Raw genomic sequence first — 19965 nt, 5'->3', positions numbered from 1 at the left:
TCATGTAGCCCAGATTCCTGTACTTGATTATAGCCATCAACAGATGTCTAGAGAAGAATACAAGAGCAACTTGTATGTGCAAGTGCAGTGATACTTCTCAGAATTCCATTCCAAGGTTTTTGTGGGATTTCCTCCTGTAGAGATGCCATGATTCTATTTACTAGCCCTGTTGAGTTTCTTTTTCATGAATTTATCTAGATGCTTTTTGAATCCATATAGATTTTTGGCAGTCCCGGTGAAAAGAGTTCCTTACCTTAACTATGCACTGTATATCAAGAATGACAAATTCTTCTTTTGAACTTGACATTTACAAGTTTAATCTGATGTCCCCTCAACTCTTCTAGAGAGTGAGCAATCATTCCTTGTATATCTGACCACATCATTCTTGATATTACGGAGATTTACTATGTCTCCATTAGTCATTTAAGTATTTTTATTTTTTTTTCCAGTTCCTGGAGGCTTAGTTTATTTAACCTGCCCATTCCTGGAAGCTGTTCCTGAGTTTTCTTCAGACTTGTCATCATTCTCCAATTTTTTTTCCCATTCTATTATAGCTATTTGACTAGTTACATTCGTGTAACTATGACGGCTGTCATTTTGATAATTAACAAATTTGGAATCTCATCTTGCAGCCAAAGGGACTGAGCCTTTGTCAGCTGAACTGAGCTCAGTATAAATCCATTGCAAACATGTGATAACAAAACTGCAGGCTAGAACCATGTGTTCTTCCTGATGGATGTGGGCAGCTTGGACTGAATTTTCACTGGTCTGCTCTGAAGGGCCTTTCTTTTCACTTATGATTGTTTCTTTGTAAATGTCCAGCTTAACCTTAGTTATGAAGACTACAAGAACATTTCCATTCTTCTGAGTAATCAGACAAAACACATTACCCTGTGAATAAGAATTGTTGCTTAAATAATTTTCCTCCAAAGTTCACTGTTCTGAAAAGCTATCTTAAAAATCCCCCAACAACCCCCTCCCACCCCAAAAAAACCACCCCAACCAAAAAACCACACCAATGAACCAAAAAAAGCCCACCACAAAAACCAACCAAAAATTACAACTAAAGGACAAGACTTTGATCTAATGCCCTGAAGTTTTGGAAAACTGTATGATGAAAAATAGTCAGTTGGAAATGACCACCCAAAAGCGTGATTAACAGGAAAAACAGGAATTTAAATAATGCTGGAGCAGTGCTCTGCAGATGCTCACAATTTCAGCACAATGGCTTACAGCAAGGGAAGTTCAGCATTTTCATGAGTCTTTGCAGGACTGGGGCTACATGAAGGATGTGTTTTCTCTCTCTCTAGAGCTATACAAATGATACATCTTGGATAAAATTAATCCCCGATGTATAAGTTAAAAATAGAGACTAGAAACAATTCTTTTTAGATCTAAACATTTGCATGGGATAAGGACTATTGAATATTAAAAATCTGTGATGTAACATAAACCAGAGCTGGACAGACATTCTCAGAGGGCTCTGTAAAAACTTACAGAAACCTGAGGTAATGATCAGGCTAGGAATGTTTTTTAAAAACAACTTTACCTGACTTCTTCACGGTCCAGTAATTTTTATGTATTCAAAAAACCCCGCTCTGTGATTGTAATCTCAAGCCATTGGAAACAGAATTTCTCTCTGATTTTTGGTGTGAAAAGGATCTTCTCCTAAAATATCATATTTGTGCACAAAGTTTACTTTGCATGAGTTTATTTCCTCTGTCTTTGGACTGCAGAAGGTGAATTCTGCTCCATGCTAATCAGCCTGGATAGTTAATGCCCAATTGGCGTGTTAAGTGTTTAGGTTTATGGCGCTATATAAATAAAGTGCTAAATACGAATGAAATAAAACCATCATTACTACAGTTTGCATTAGGTTTATAGTGTTGTGTTCTCAAGATGTGCAACTGGTTTATGTGTAGCAACCGAAGGTTATATACTTTAGATTATAAGAAGTTCAAGCATGTGGTACAGGAAGAAACATCAAAGGTTAGACTGTTATTATTAGGACACTTCAAAGAAAAGAATTTCTGAAGCCTTTAAGTTTTACGGCAGGTGCATGAGGAGGTGCCAGGTCATCTCAGGGTGGTCAAGAGTAGACTACATTGAAACTAGATTGCATAGGACTCCTTTTATCTGTCAAAGACAGTTGGGATTCCAACCTAGAGAGAGTTTCAACAGTGATTTTGAATAGTGGACATCAAGCCTCTCTAATTTCAGCTGCTCTCAGCATGGAAGCTTGCAGTCATGGTCTCTACCAATGGGCACATCTGGATAACAGAAGACTGGTCCTCCTGGTCATGTCCCAGCCACACAGCCTCTGGTGCAGTCTGCGGCCGTTGCCGGGTCAGGCAGGCTGAATGCTTGACAAAACGCTTTAGGTTTTGAAGCAGATATTTGCTTCAATAATTATGGCCGTGTGGGGGGATGACCTCTGCCTCCTGCTCAATGTCTATAATCCATTTGAAGACAAAAGCATCATTCTGTTTTTTTCTTATTTAGGAGAAGTGCAAAAGGAAATGAATTCTATTTGTAGTTTAAGCAAACTAGCACAATAAATCCAACACCTTCTGATTAGAGTGTGATCATATTCCCCTAATGGGATATTACATGAAGCTATATGGAGAATAATATTTTTACAATCAAATTAAGCGACAGTGATGGTTAATTTTAGCTGATTAGGGCAATATATGTTCAGAGCTCAGAAAGAAAACATTTATTTCTTTAGCTTGTACAGACTTCTCTTTCCTGGAGACTTGTATCTCAGCCCCACCTGCTCTCTGCTAGCACTTGTCAATTTAATACCACTTAACAAGTATATTATTCTTTGGAACATCATCAGCAAAATAATGGCTTTGTCATAGTAAAATGAAAAAACAAAATTAATTATATATAGCCAACAAAACATATTCCCTCCATCCAACAGCAAAAGGGTTTCTTTCTGCTAATGAATTAATACATTAAATAATAACAGTTAAAAACCGTTTTATATTGCTTTGATCATTCACTTACATGTCGTTAAGTAGACTGAGCATTTTAGTGTGAAAGGGCTGTGTTTACAAATTAGTCCAGAGAACATGTTTCACACTGAAGATCAGCACATATATTGTGTTTTATTTCAGCCGCACATGACACAACCTTAATATTAGAGCCAGATGATTAAAAGAACATTACCTGAGCCTTGAGAGTCACTGAATGAGCTATGCTAAATTGGTTGTTTTCTATTTTGTGATTAATTGTGCTTCTAAACCATATTTTAGTGTGCTTTGTTTTTCTGTCCCCAGTCATACCATATTATTAAAGAGAAATTCTGCATATCTCTCCTGGAGTCCAATTAAGGATTTGCATCATGACTAGATTTTTCACTTTAATTACTGTATATAAAGTAGGTTTTGACTTATTTCCATATTTATCAAACTATGCAGAAGAAGCAAAATTCATCAAATAAACAGATATCTGTGGCTATAATTGCAGCCTGCACTGAGCATGTAGGAAGAAAATATGAGGGTCCAAATTTCATTATGTAGAACATAATAAACATCTGAATAATTAAACTGTGTGTAAATCAAATGCTTGGCAGTAGTAAGAATAAAGAAGAGACACCTTAGTTTGATCAGAAAAAATACCATGTTTCTAAATATATTTTCAAAAAAATATATTCTAAATATAATTCAATCAGCAGTGAGTAGAAAAACAAGAACCAAAGCCTTAAATTTCAGCTTGTTATCAGGTGAGGAAGGATGCCATGTATATTTAGAAACATTTTTTCATAAATAGTAAAATATGCTTAGCTCTTCCTTTTGCATGTGTATTGAAAACATGTTGCAAGCAAACTAGAGAATGCAAACTCTTAAATTGAAATGGCAAATTCAATTAAGACAAGCAGCCAGCTTTGTTAAGCTGCCTGAAGTTGAAGGTTTGAAAATGGCATAATTGCTAAAGAAGAAGCTTTGTCAAATTCAACTGTGAGGAGTTAATTTTTCAGTTAAATATATTCTCTTAGGTCCCAGTTAAAAGGAATGCAGGAACATTTCTTCATTAAATAATTTCTAATTATAAGTTTTAATTAATTTTCTCTGTTTGCCATGAACTGGCACTATAATTTCTCTTACACATGTTTTGAAGTGTGATATTTTTAGTTCTTTAAAAATTTAAAGGAAATTATATTCCATATAGAACTTTGAAAATTTGTTCCAAGCTAAAAGTAATATTTTGAGAGCCAGACCTGAATTCAGTGTAAAATTTTCCTGATGTTCAAGCAAAAGGTAGGAACATAAAGAATATCCATGCTGATTTGCACTTAAAATAAAAAACAACCTACAACCCAAGCCTGTTGTTCTCCCCTTCTTGTCAAATGGATGCAGTGTGTATCACACTCAAGCAAAGTTACATCTACTTACTCCAGAACAAAGCTGCATTTTTAACTGAGTTTTAAAAATATATTTTTAATTGCTACTTTGATTAAAATTTGTAGGTACATAAAATCTTTGTAATTTGCTGAACAACTTTTTGAAAAAGCATTTTGTTGTTTAGATTTTTTTTTAAATTTATTTTTAATGCTTTGAAGAGCTATTCTATGTTAATTGCATCTTTTGTAGACAGTTGTTTCTTGGAAACAAGAACTTGTTTTATTAATTTATGTGGTCTGCCCTACTGAGTATACAATAACAAGTGAGGAGGAGAGTGATAGCAACTCAGATAAAGGACAAATACAGAACTTAAAAAATGTTTTAAATGAATGCCAGCAAAAAGGTTTTAAGCTTGTGCAAACAAGAGAAAGAAAAGCCAATAAAAATAGCTGGAGGTAAAGAATGTGTAGTGAAATTCATGCCAAATTTTAATCTACACTCATCAGCCAATCCAATTTACACATGCTGTAAGATAAGCAGGAGATGTGCTGATTGAGCAAAGCACATCCATTCTTCAGGGGGGAAGAATGGAAACGTGCCTCAGCGCATTTCCTAAAATGGGACCTGTCTAACAACCTCCTTATACAACCACCATTCAGCAAAATCAAAAGGACCTTGGGCAAAGCTGAAAGTCTGGATAAAAGCAAATGTACTGCTTGTTAAATACAGGAGGAATAATCATGCAACAAGCATCCATTAGCTCTAACATCACTTTCAAGTGCTGCAAAACCTTTGACAAGATGTAACATTACAGTGAGCATCTTAGGTGTGGTTTACCTTAGCTTACCATATTAGGGACCATTATCTGCTATTACAACTGTAGCATTCCTCTTCTGTGCGGCACTTGGCAAACAGCTAACATGCCAGACTTTGGGGCAGATAAGGATGACAAGGAACACAGGAAAGTCAGAATGACAAGAAAAAAGCCAAAGCATGCTCTTGAAATAAGGTTAGTATACCTATCTGTCAGAGTGGTAACTTTCTACAAGGAAGATGAGTAGGGTGACAAGAGTGTAAAAGGATACAACTTGCTTCAGCATGTTTTCCCACAGCATTGTATGTGCTGTTGTAACCCTCCCTGGTTAGTCTTCTCTGGTAGGGTAGAAAGCCACTGGTTGGAGGTTCCAATACAGATTCATACTCTGACTGGGAGAGTATCAACTATGCAATGTGTTCTTTTACAAGAGAAAGGGTGGAGGTGAGACTTCTTTTCCTTATTAGCTGTGTCTCTTTGCTTAGGATTGAAGAATACGGGTAGGAACAAAGGAGAAGTTTGCACCACTGCTTGATATGTTTAACTTGGTATACAAATGGAGGAAAAGAAATAAAGAGGAAGGAATGCAAAGACGTTAAAGTTGCAATAACCAATAATCATAAATACAGCAAGTTAGTCTTTCAGAAAGCTGACAAACTAAATCACTCCATTGGTATAAAAATGTTAAGCCAACATAAATCTTCCATGATAAATATCATAATAAAGTTTTGTCTTAACATCGCTAGGGATCAAGGACTGAAGTCAAGAAGTTATCTTCATAAATCTTGAATTGTTTTTCTCTCTCAGTTATGCTGTAAATATTAAAGTGCTGGTTTTGACCAATGACAAAGGTTGCTGAAAAGAGAACTGTTCTGGGGCAGAGGTGAGGAAAGTCAGCTGTCCTGTACTGGTCACAGTCACCACTGGTCAAAGTATCTTTTGCTCACAATTTCTGAACTGAGATTTGCGATCTGAAGGAAATGTGGAAAGCATGATATTTGTGCCTGGGAATAAGAGAAGAGTAAAGGATCAGAGAGCAGAAAAAGCTCAGATAATACATCTGGTCTCAGCAAAGGAGGCATACAGGAGAAAGGACAACATCCTCTTGCTTGAAGAGAAACACACTATATAGAAATGCATTTAGGTTTACTGGCTGTCTTTCATCTGTTTTGAGTCTCTTCTCCCACCATTATCCTCCCCAAGGGCTGACTTTTGCATGGAAAATATTGCATCGATGGCTGCGATACAGAGGAAATGGAGATCCACATCTCATATTTCTGTGACCTGGTTACAATTTGGTTGCAATGCACAAAGTGGCCAGCTGTGTAACAGCAGAGTTTATTAGACTATCCAGGTGTTTCCTGTACTTCCAGGGAAGGATCAAAGTTTGTAGTTACAAGGGTGTATAGATTATCAGAGTGTATGAAATATATCACAAATGTATTCATTGAAACTCTGTCAGAGCTACTGTTGGAACTGTACTATTAGCCTTAGAGATTTCAACATCCATATGAGCATCAAACCAGATGAGGTAACATCTGTTTTCCTGGTAAGGCTGAGCTCCCTAGATTTTACCCAGCTACTTGACAAGCATTCATAGGGCAGGAAAAAGTATTTGATTTTCATTTGCATATAATCCAGCTGTTGGAAATACAAAGGGACTCTTTTTGTTTTGTTTGAACATTTTCAACCAAACTTCCGTGCAAGAGTTATTCTTCCCTGCCTAATCTAAACAGTATCTGCAAGGTCAGCTACAAGTTATTATTGCTGGGTTGTGTTTTTTTTTTCTTTCCCCCTTCAGTGAAGTATGAATTTTATCTTCCTGGCTTATTGTTAGCCAAGAAAATCGAATTCTCCAGGTTGTGCATAATATAGCAATCAATTTTATACTCATCTCAGTCCTTGAAAATAAGCATGTTCAGTGGTCGAAGTTCATAATTTCTGGCTTGGGAAAGTTAGCTGACACTTTCTGACCTTCACATCTTTATTACCAGATGGTAATATTGACTGATATTGGGAATGTTTTTTCCAGTTCCAATGCAATTTACTTTCAATTGTTCTAGGAAGGTTCCTGAAAATGCAACTGTTTTTCAGATTTAGGTGCTTAGGCACTAACAATATTTCAAATACTCTTTTCCCCCTTCAGTAGACACCTTCTATTTGTTTTTCTATTGTCAATGGTAATATGAAGATGCTATTTAAATTTATATTTTTTCTTGCTGTAATGCTGCATTCTTTTTGTATTTTAGGATGTATTTAAATTATTCAGTTACTTGATATGCTCAAAAATAGAATTGTTAGCATTATTAATTGCTATTTCTGGTCAGCTTACCCAAGGTGATTTATTTCCAGATATTCAGACATTTTAGCTGTGCTTCATACTACATCTATTTATATTTAAGAACTCAGTCTTACAAAATCTTGCTTCTGATATTCATGATACTGCTGACCTTTTTTTCCCAGCAGTGGATTCTTTGGATTTTTAATCTGAAAATCACTTCAAAAGTCAGATAAATACTCATGGGTCAATAACTGACTTTTGCTTCTTTGCCATATAGTTCCTGTTCTAGTGACTCTGGACTTGATGGTTTTGAGACCCACTGAACTGTAGCACATAGTGACAAAGCACTCACAAATATATTGCCAATATAAGTACTGACATAGGCTTAATAGAGTGCTTTTGATAGTAAAAAGTGCATACATTCATAAAAATATATTTTGCACAAAAATTACAGCCATTTACTAATCTATCACTTAGAGGACTCTATTTTGGACAATATTCTGCTTGAGGTAATGAGATGTTAAGCAAAATAAAATGAACTGTACTGAAAAGCTTCTCTTGCTTTGCACAGGGTGATGCAAAGGACGCTTAATGTTTTACACACAGACCTGTTTTTGCCTAGTGTGGACTAATATTAATAGCATAAAATTGAATAGGTTCTTCCACAACTTTTGGTTTAAGAACTGCAGCAAAGCAGGAGGGAGCCCTCTGAATGCAGCAGTACTCTGGCAGTATCAGTGAAGGACTGCTTGGTCTCTCAAGGCAGATCTCATTCACAGGACATGGTACCACAGAAACAACAGTACAGAAAGTTGTGGAAAAACCCTCCAAGTGCTCAGTCCTGTTTGACTCTAAATTTTACCTTGCATGGTGGTTTTCCATGTGCTAAGTCCTGGTTATCCTCCTCAGGTTAGATACGTAAAATAGGACTGCGCACAGTTGCTTTAAATTTACATGACTACTTCTTGAGAACTTCCTCAGATTTTTGGTGGGAAAAGAGGCATGTATGCTTTAATGACTTTCCTATCAAGGGTGTCAGCCAAAGCTTCGCTTCCCTCTGTAGCCTTAATCATTTATGGTACAGCACAGTAAAAAAAGTTTTTGGAAAGCCGGCGCTATGCTCATTGCATTAGCATTTTAGTGGAGAGAGACAAGGAGGCTTCTCCCAAACCAGAGAACCATAAGTAAGGTAAATCTCTAAGTGGTTACTTTTGAAGACTATTGTCATGTCTCAGTGCTCCATATTTCAAACTTGAATTAGTCTTTTCCAAATGTTTCATAGTGGTAGGTGCATCTACATTTATCCACGTCTCGAGTCTCCTTCTGAGCTTTAGTTGCACTAAGACTATAGAAGAACTGAAGTTGCTGGATATACATTTTCTTTAGGCTCAAATCTCTGAAATAGTATCTTTCATAATTCATCTGGCACTTATATAAAATGCACTATTTTAATGATATTAATTCCTACAAAATGTAGTTAACAAAACACATGCCACATGGAAGCTTTTTGCTGGAGCTTAAGGCAGACTTAAGCTGTTAGATGTGAAGGGAATTGGGAAATTCTAACTGGAAGCTCAGCCCTGCTTCTTCTCTGGAGAATGGAGATCACATTGTGTTGACATTACTTATTTGAATATATGAAAGACTCTTTGGGTATCTACAGGGTCTTGTAAACATTACAGTAAAGTTCTCATTATCTCTATTTATATGCTGCTATGCTACAGGCAAATACTGTCGCCACTAGATGTTAGTTTCTTAACGGTATCCGTTGTATGATACTAGCTAGTAAAAGGATAGTCTAGAGAAAGGAAAATGGATGAATACCATATGGTACTGACAAATACAGCATGCAGTATGAGACCAATCTATAAAGGGGCAGCATAATCCACTTAACTATTTTTGGGGCTAGGAGCATTGGCATCCTTACGCTCTTTCTATGACAAAATGCATACCTCCTGGTTCATTTTCTCTGGCTGTAAAATTGGTATTTTAACAGGCTGATTTTTTTTTTTCATGTCCTACTCAATTTAGCAGGGTGGGAAAAGGATAGGTGTGTTTGGAAGTTTTCCGATTCCCGGGTCATCCCCTGAGTGTCAGGTGACACCAGTGTGGAGCCATACCAAGGCTAAGGAGGTGAAGGGATGATAGTATCCCTAATTTTCATTAGCTGTTTATACCAGGTGCAAAGAGGGATGTAAATTTTGGGCTGTGCCTGTTTGAAGGAAGGAGTGAGGGCTGTATGTGCCTCAGTAGTTTTACTCAAAACTGAGAGAGCTGAACTTTGTGGAAAAGTGATCTAGCCTCTGACTTACAAATTCCAAAGAAGAGGAAATAGGAGATAAAGTGCATATATTTTAATTCTAGTACAAAAGAAAAAGGGCCAGGTCTGCACAATGGCAGAAACTGGGCGACACTCTGAGGACTGTGTGGTGCTATAGCATGGTGGCTGTGGTTGAGGCTGTTGTGCAGGCAGCCTGGGTAGTGGTGGGCAGGCAGTCAAGGACTCCTCCATGGGGAGTTGCCAGAGCTCTTGCCACAGGGATTAAATGCTGCTTTTCTGACTTTCCTGACAGATAGGATAGACTATGTAGAAACCTATAAATGCATCTTTCAAATGATGCCTCTCCATCTTTGTGTTTCTGCACATATTGCCTCTACTGACAGATAGGTGTTAGGAGAAATACTTCACTTTGATAGAATATTTCAGAATTGTCCACTAGGTAGTGCCTTCCATTTTGCTGGAAATAGCCAGTGTTAACTGCTTTCAGGAGTAGGTTTCCAATGACGGCAGGATTTGGCAGTTCCTATTGCTTTCCAGAACTTCATGCGGGCTTCATATTTGTGAACTGTTACTTCCTCCATTTAATGATTGCATAGGACATGGAAAAACAATTCAAGGAATGGTTATACTATGAAAGAATATGTTTCCTTTAATGCTGTGGGCCTTCTTTGGCACAAGTTCTTGAACACGATGCTCTGAACACATAGGGTTTGTTTGCTTTGATTTTTTTTTTTTTTTTTTTTTAATGCATTCTTATCATGCCTGGATGTTGCTTATCCATGCCAGCTTGAATACACTGACATAGGTGTACAGCCAGTACTCACACACCTGCATTTTTCCTTGCATCAAATACAGTATTTTTAACACAATGTTTTATCCCCAAGATATAATACCTTAGTGCTTGTAAATGATAGATTATCACTCAGGCATTAAGTGCCTTCTGTGATACCCATCACTTCACTTGAACGTGAATGATGGCAGTCTCAAGATTCTCCAGTGGTTTGCATTGAAGTCCTCTCTCTACCTGTCCTTTCAGTTCATCCTGGATAGCTCTATTACAGATAATCACGCACTGCATATTTCAATGATTAAGTTAATCTACCAAAGTTAATCTTGGATTCTGAGCTTTCCACTCCTGTTTGCCATGATAATCCTGCATGCTTTGCACTTCCAAGTAGACTGCAGTGTACCTTGAAGTTTCAGTGTTGTAAAAGCAATGGTTTTATAACAACAACCTACAGTGGTATAAGCAAAATGAGATTTGTCACCCATCTGTGAGTTAGAAATTATAAATAGTGTTCAAAAGGTGTTATTTAGTAGTTTGCATTATGCAGCTGTCTATTTAAATCATTTAATTTTGGCATCTAATCTAACTGCCAGTCTCCATCAGAGACAAATAAGAAACCATATGCGAAAGCATCTGTGAATATCTTTCTTTTATTTATGACAACATTAAAGAGAGGCTCTGATGTCAGTTACTTAACAATAATAGACATTCTTTTGCACCTATAGTGCTGGCTTACTTGGGCATATCCCTCTGTGGTATCTTATACCTACTGCTGTTTGCTTCATTATATACAGATGCGCAGCAGTGAAGTCTTAATTAAATAAAGCTAAATGTTAATTAGTCAGAAAAATTGATTTATTTTCAGTACATGGAACTTCTCATTGTGTAACTCTTCTTTTTATAGAACAGGTTGGATATTCATTTAGGACTTTACATTTTTTCCTTTATTTTTTCACTGTATTTGGACTCTTGTGGTGGGATCTAATCGTCATAGAAAAATTATAGGTCTACAGATGTTTTCAAGATGTTTCTCTGTCAGTAGCAGATTATCCCCTGTAGCAAAATCTCATTAAAGTGCAATTTACAGAGCTCTGCTGATGTTGCCATCAACCAAAATTAAAGGCATTAATTTTTCAAAGTTCACAGAAGTCCTTACATAAATGATGTAGCAGTTTGCAAGAACAATTTACAGAAGTATTATTTGCAGAATTAACCTACATTAACAGAACAAATGTAAGGATAAAAGAAAGGATTGGGCAGTGAAATTGCAGCTGTTCATGGTTCGTATTAAGTAGTGGGTGCAAAGAACTGTTGAAACATAACAGTTATTCTTGCTTGATGCAAAGTTGGGTAGGTAGGCTGGAACGTGAACTCTGTCTGTGAGAAGTTAAGTTTATAATAGAGTGATCACCAGTTGGGGACACCCAGGGAGACCTTAAACTCTACTTTGAAACATCTGTACTTGATATCTCTTAAAATATTCCCATTTAGAGAATGAGTTTATGTAGCTCATGTTGTGAGTATGCCTCTTCAATACAGTACCAAATGCTTATCCAGGTATTTATTGTCATAAGAGGCCTATATTTTAACTGAGCCTAAAACTTCCATGTCGAATACACTGGAAAATTTCAGGCTATTAGTGTTGTATGGACTGGTATCAGAATAAACCTCAGTTAAATCAATGGCAGGAGATAAATGACTCATTTTCAATATTTAGATCCATATGCATACATAATGACCATATTTAGTAAGCAATCACCTGCCTTTTGCAACCATCCCAAAATGCTGGCTAATGCAGTTGGCATTGTGAAGCCTCCACAGCCTTGGTTATCTTTTCTGCTTTTGTACGTGCTATATTTTAATATCCAGAAATTAACATTCAGCCCATGAGTAATTCCATCCCTTCACTGCAGAGCAATAGAGCATGTGCTTAGAGTTAAAAGTCACCATCTCTCCAGAACTGGAAGCCAACAGAAACATTTTAACTTCAGTACTTAGAAGAGACACACTCCCCACTTGCACATTGTTCTGGGTATTCATAGAAGTTTTTCTACCACCAGAACAGGCCAATATCATTAAATCAACTTTTTTGTTTGTTTTGTTTTTTTTTATGGCAAACAGATAGATGTTTAGACACCAGCCGGCTAAGCTAGGACTGTATGAGGATACTTTCAAGGGAAAGGCCAGTGATGGCCCTGGGCTATAGTTACTTTACTGTTTTGGGGAAACATTGGTCTTGAATGTTACTTCAGCTAAAGATTTAACAAAAGTTTTTCCCCAAAGACATCCCTTTATCTGTCACTTGATTCTAAAATGCTCTCATTTTATCTTCATAAAAGATTTAGACCTTTCAGAGGCTGCTGTTTTTTCCTGAGCAGTCAGTTAATTCAGACTTCACCTCGTGTATTGACCGTGGCCCTTGTCAGCCCACCCCAACGGGAAGATGTGGAAAACATTGCACACTCCACCACTCTATAAGCATTCTTTTGGTTGATCTGTCTTTGTTCTTCTCAGTTGGTCAGTTTCCAAGGTGCTTCATACTTCTGTTGGGATTTTAGGTCTTCAATGACCTATGTTTTCAGAAGAGATAATGGATGCTACTTTCTTTTCAATACCCAGCTACTGAATTTTAGAGCTTAAAATGTGACATGAACGCTCTTGAAAAATCTTCTTAAGTACTGACCTGCCAAAAGAGAAGGCCCCATGTTGTGCTGGCACCACTGTGTTTGTGGCTCCATCATGAACCAGATCTGGACAGGCTGAAAGAAATAGGGGTGGATCTGGGAGGTGGGGGAACAGCATAAACTCACTGAAGTGGCACAATTGCCAAATATAAACCCACAACCCAGCAGACTGCTTGTGAGTCATACTTAGCCTTGGCAATTAAACAACATGGATGTTGAAGTTGTCTTTAGCTGTGAGAGACAGAAAAGTAAGGGCTGGATGGGTTCAAAACCTGAAAACATGTAGACCGCCACTGCATCTGTGTGTGCAGCAGAGAGCACAGGGCTGACCCAGGATCCGTCACCACCTTCAGGTCCCAATGGGTCTATGCACCTAGAGCAAAGAGAGAAGTGACATGTCAAGCTAAATATTATCTTGGAACAACAGTGTGGAGAATAAATCTAGTGCATTTAGTACTCATGTACTTGTGTCTTTTAGGCCTGGGTTTGCATGGCAGAAAGTCATAGAATCATAGAATGGTTAGGGTTAGAAAAGACCTTAAGATCATCTAGACCGGACATGCGGCTGGTTGGCATTTGTCAGCATGCTAAGGAGTACAGAACACGCCCTGAGAGAGCTTGCAGATTCGGACCCTGAGTTTTATGGCTATAAACACCATAACAAGTGGCTAATGCATTAAACCCAGCATAGGTGCAACAGTACATATAAAGCAGAAGTGAAACTGAACTGCATTTCTTGCCTTTTTATAAATGTCTTATTTGTAGAAGCTAGTAAAGCAATTTATTATGGAAAACGATTGTTAGCACTATACCATGATACATGTGCTTAAATTACATTAGAGATACAAATGTCTGCTTGTTCCTGCAGTATTCAGTGATTCTACAATTAGAAGGGACTTGCTTGATAGTACAGGCCATACATTTCACCCAGAATTTTGCCTTTAAGTTTTTGATTGAATCAGAACACAATTACAAAAAAAAAAAAGAGCATGCAGAATTGATTGCAGTCGTTAGTAACCTGTTCTGATGTTTGAACACAACAGTAATGGTATATTATAAGATTTTAAGTACCAGTGACTGCAGCTGAACGTAGTTAAATAAAACCAGCCAAATAAACAAGCAAATCTAAAGCCATGCTTTGTTTCCTATTGTAGTTATAATTATATAGTTAGTGAAGGAGAGCATGCAATCCCTGATTTAAAATTTTTGTATGTCTTTTCCCAAGAGCCGCTGTCTTGATTTCTGTTTGTGTCCATAAACATAGTGCCTTGTTTTTCAAACAGTAAATGCATCAAGTTTTCTTCATAGTCCAGCTGCCTCTGAGTGATTAGTATAAATCATATTCACTTTCAATAGGAATATTTTCACATAATTTGTAAAATTATGCAATGGAAGAATAGTTTTCAAATGAATAATATTGTGAAACCACATCTCTTTAGCAATGTATCTGTGTTCTGCAATATGTTTCATTATGTGGTTTTTTTGCATAGGAAATGTATGATAAATATTGGTGGTTGTTGTCCTTTTTCTTCCACATATATGATAATGCTTAGGTTTTAAAGAGTTAATACATAAGTCCATTTTAACAACTAGTAAACATGTGTTCCTGATTTGCAGGAAATAAAACAAGGTTTTTTCCATTTCTGTAAGCTGTTCCCCACAAAGCCTTACCTTTATGTTGCTTTTGCAAAAGTGTTGCTCAGCTGAAGTTCCTATATGCAAACCATTTTCATTCTTTAAAGAGAGGCAACCTCTCGGCTCCCCCAGGCGCTGCTTCGCCAGCAGCCGGGCCCATACCTCCATGAGCTCCCAACCTTGTGTGTGGCCAGACAAAGCTTGGCTCTGAACCCAGGAGTGAGGGTGTTCAAAGGAGGCTGTACAAGATGCTCCCACAGGCTGGGGGCTGCCAGCAGTGCACTCAGTGAGGCTGTTTTAAGTTACTGCTGTCTGCAGCAACACCCTTGGGACCGCCACGATAGCTGGGGAGCAGAGGAATGCGATGCCTGCAGACCACGCCAGCGCAGCTCCCACGGCCTCCTCTGCTCCCCATGGTGCAGGGAGAGTGGCCGGGAGGGTGGCACTGCCTTCTTCCCGGCATCATCCCACTGTGGGAAACCTCCTTAGGGCTGGGCATCTGCTGGCCGGGCTGACCTGGGAGCACGTGGGAGGAGAGGAGTGCTCACTCCTTTTGGTTTCCCAATTAGCCAGCTCCCTACAAAGCTGAAAGATGGCATTTAAAAGTAGTTGGAGATAATGTAGCTAGCACTGTCAAACTGCACAATACTTATTGTTATGCTCCGCTAGAAAATAAACAGGAACCAATATAAATGTGTTATATTAATATTTAATACGTTTGGCTATGTAAACCTAGAATGTGCTTTAAAAAGATGGCACAGTGAGGAAAACTGTGAATGTTTTCAAAGAAAACAGTACTCCTTGCAGCTTTTGGTAAATGCTTAAACTTCACGTCTGTAAAACTTCTAAGAAAATGTGAGAACCATATGAATGCCTGTGCCTTATGGAAACTCATGAAATCTAAAAGCATGAACCGCTGTTCACTATTAACAAGTAAAAACCCATTCTTTTTCTCTATAAGGTCCTGATTAATGGACAAAAACCTTCTTCCTTGTTTTTTCACATTCTTTTTGCAGTTCCTTAAATGTAAGGCAGACAATGAATTATTTGCACAGATCCTACTACATACCAGTTCCTATTTGGAGCTTGATTGAGAGGCAGAAACAAATACGGGTATTGTGAAAACCACATTGGGTACAAAGACTGCACACGGATTGCCACTTATAGTAAACAGCTGGGAATCATATGGGTCTTTATTAATCTGAATATTAGTGGTTGCCATTTTTTTTTTATGGTTTTCACAAAATGGTGGGAGAAAAGGCATGAGGGATTCCTCGCTGATAAGTATGCTCTTAAAACTCACTTTGTGCCAGTTTTCTTACCCTTTTCTAAAATGGAGAGCTCTTTCTATTTTTCTTTTAACAGCCTGAGACTTTGGTAATTAGAAATAGAGAACTGAATTTAGAGCTGTACCAAAAATGGCAGTCCTGATGTGCAGAGCATTAGGAAAAGAGACAATGGGATGAAGCAGGCAGGAGAGTGGAGACAAAAAATTTATTATTGGGCATTGCCTAACAAGATGGAAATTCCTTGGGATTTTCAAATAAGCACCACAGAAGAGCAGTAATACCAGTGTTCATCTTCCCACGCTTCAATTTTTAAATAATAACTGTGTCTTGTTATGGGAGGACATGGACAGCACTGGGAGGAAGGATGGGACTGTGGTTAAAGTGAGTATTGGATGCAGAAAACCTGACCTCTAATTCCATCTTTGCCAGTTTCAGTCAGTGGTAATTCACTCTTGGTGCGCCTCAGTTTCCCTGCTTCTGAAAAAAATGTTGATTGTATGGCTAGCCACAGGAACAGCTGAGATATACATTTCAGTAGATAAAGCCCTTATATATATTTTGAAGTAAGGTGTAATCTAAGTGCATCGGCTTATTGCTAGTTGAAATCTTTGCTTGCGACTTTAAAAAAATTCTCCGTGACCTCTCTGAGAAGAGCTGCAAAGGTCAAGGCTATTACATTTGGACCATTATTACACTCCAGGCTCAGGAAAAAGGAAGTAAATCACTGATAATGAGAAAAGTTTCACAGAGGTTTTTTTCACAAATGGCAAAGAAACTAAAAGTGAAACATTTTCTTGTTAAAAGAACACTTTCATACACTACTGAACTAATGAAAATTTTACTTTGTTTCTACTGTTTGCAGCTCTTACTGAAAAGAGGTGAATGCTGCAGAGCCCTCCAAATCCCCTTTTTTAATGCGGTTGCTTTTTGTAACTATAGGCTTAGACATGATCTGCAAGATTTTAATCCAAACAAAAGGTGATGAAAGCAAGAGGTGAAAGTGTTTTTTGGTTTCTATCATCTGGCTCTCTATGTCCTTCTTTTTATGTCATTGTTTTAATAATTTAGCTAAATTGCTGGGAAAACAGAGAGTGTTTAAATCAGTGTAACAGCCTAGTGTGGACACAAGCGTGTTAGCTATAAAGATATTTATTTCAGTATAGCTTTAACAAAACAAGCAGCAGTGTACAAATAAAGTCTATACCAATAATATTCTGTTTGTGATATGAAGTGGCACTGATTTTAATGTAACCATTTTTCCAATTGATTTAATTACTTTGGTGTAGGAACTGTATGGAGACAAGGCCTGCGGGGGGATGATCTGATGTGAACAAAAAAGGTGCAGTAGAGTGTATCTTGACTGATTTGCTAAATTGATTCCAAAAGAATTGGGTAGAATTTTATCAAGGAAAGCATTTCCTTTTGAGACAAATATAATTATTACTTTTTTAAAAACAAGTAACATGAAGTAATGTTTTGGATTTAGTAGTGTTTCTGTGCTTCAGATTTCTGGTATGAAAATACATTTTTTTCACTAAAAAATTACAGGATTGCTTTTCCAAATAGCTCATGAAGAAATATATTATTGTATTTGTTCAACAGTTTATGTTGGAAGAAAAAATATTTCCAGCTTTTGGGAACTAGGGCATTTAAGAATAAATTGTTTTACATAAAATGTTAGTATTTGAACTGACTTATTTGCTTGCTGAAGTTTGAGAACTTGTGTCATATGCATAAAATACAGTGCATCTTTCTCCTTTTATGCTTCTGTTCCCTGATTATATTCTGTTTATCATATCAGAAGAGTCTGGGAGTAACTTTGTAAATGAGGAATAGGAAACACTACATTTCATATTATAGATAAAATCCTGCCCAAGCCATAATATGGCAAAAGCTTGGAACATGCCATGTACACTACAGTTCTATAAATTTTCTTTTCAAATGAAAAGATTTGGTATGATTGACTCACACTTTCTGCTGCTTAATATTTTTAATTATATTGCTAATGAAGCGATTGCGCAATGGCAAACCACATTTTAATGCAAACACACCAAAGGATAGAATTAAGGTTGAATGTTTGTCGTTAGCTATGCCTATCCTCATTTTTATATGCTTAACTCTGCAGCTTTAATATTGCATCAACTTGGTTTTTACAGAGAACGTTTTGCCCTAAGTATAAGAAAAACGTTGATCTTTGATGTTGTCAGCCAGGGCAGATGCAAATCCTTCTACTTTTTATTGAAGAATTAACTATCTCCCTCTGGAGCACGAATGCCAGCAGTACTGGTATAATTTTATTTTTAAAGCTATGGCCTATAGTAAGCTGATTGAATGGTATAATGCGTTATATTCAAATCTGACTGCTTATGCGCTTCGTTCCATAATGCCTTTGAAAATATATCATGTTCCAAGATGAATACAAGTTATGCATAAAAAAACTGTTTGTTACATAGCTTGGAAAATGTGGATTCAATTACTATTAGATTTAAGGAAACCAGCAGCCTTTTCAATTAAAAAAAAAATTTTATTTAGTTTGTAGTAATAATATCAAGTTACAGTGCAACAAATTCCTTTCCATTGGAAAGCTGAACTAAAACAATAACTCTTGAAGGGATAGTGAGTGTTTCAATTAATATTATGTCAATTTGTTTTACCATCTGCATGTATTTACTAACCCAGGACGCCTCAGAAGGCCTGCCCTAAAAATCACCATGTTTACTCAGTTGAAAACAAATACGAAGATCCCACTTCATTCTCATGCTATCAGCATACGTTAAAGTACGTTCCATGTGTTGATGGTTCCTTCAAGTTTTATTTATGGAAACAGCATTTGCGTGAGAGATAATGGGCTAAGAATAACCATTACCTCACCTAATTGCTGTCTCCTTAAGGCTTCTAAAAACGTATTTGGGGTTGGAGAGCAGGCAGCACAGGCGGTGTAAGGAGTCCACCAACTGGTACTGTCTGTGTTAGTAACTAGTAATCCAATCACTTGGGATCAGATGCTCCTGAAACAGCGTCTCTCACAGACAGAGAGATGGGTTTAGAACAGATAGATATAAGGGTATGTGGTAAGCATATAATAGATATATAATAGCTATATTAATAACAGATAATTAATAATAGGTACATAAACAAAGCATGCCAGGAAAGTGCTGTGCAACAGAGAAAAGGCCAACAAGTAAATTTTTTAAAAAGGTGCATTTTAACCATATACAAGCAAGACAGCTATTTTTCTTTTTCCTCGTTGAGCACCGTTTCTTTTGTGCAATATGTGTCACTGCTTGCCTGATTTTTAGTTTTTGTGTTTTTTCTTCAGAAAAATAAAGATTTGAAGGGAAGCAAAAATTTTCCCTTGAATTTTTGATAGTTGAGCACACTAAATTCTTGGGCAGCTTTATGTAACTAACATGTATGGCAAATCTGACTCTTCCTCTAGAGGGCAAGAAAGCAGACCTCACAGGTTATTTAATAAATAACCAGAGGACTGAGATAGAAATAGGAAGATTTTTGCTTTCCAGAGACCTGTGTTGTCAATGACACTGACTGGGTGATATGAAAGCTGTGGACAGATGCAATACTTAGGCTTGCTCAAAACATGCCTGCTTCATCTGTGCTTCAAACTTCTGTGCTTCGCTACGGGAGTCTTTTATGTGCAAGAGAAGTAAAGACCAAACTGTGTAGCAGGCTAAGCATGGGCATAGGAAGGCCATTAAACCACATGGATTTCCTTTAAGGAATCATTTCTCCCCCTTGAAGGAAAGGTTGGATGTTAACAGCTTCCGTTACTGTTTCATAGGGAGCTGGAAGGTGATTTCCAACCATCCTAGATAGAGGCAGAGAAA

The sequence above is a fragment of the Strigops habroptila genome, chromosome 8 (genome assembly GCF_004027225.2).
Source record: "Strigops habroptila isolate Jane chromosome 8, bStrHab1.2.pri, whole genome shotgun sequence".
NCBI lineage: Eukaryota > Metazoa > Chordata > Aves > Psittaciformes > Psittacidae > Strigops > Strigops habroptila.
The sequence above is the reverse complement of the archived record's forward strand: the minus strand, read 5'-3'. Positions refer to the sequence as shown.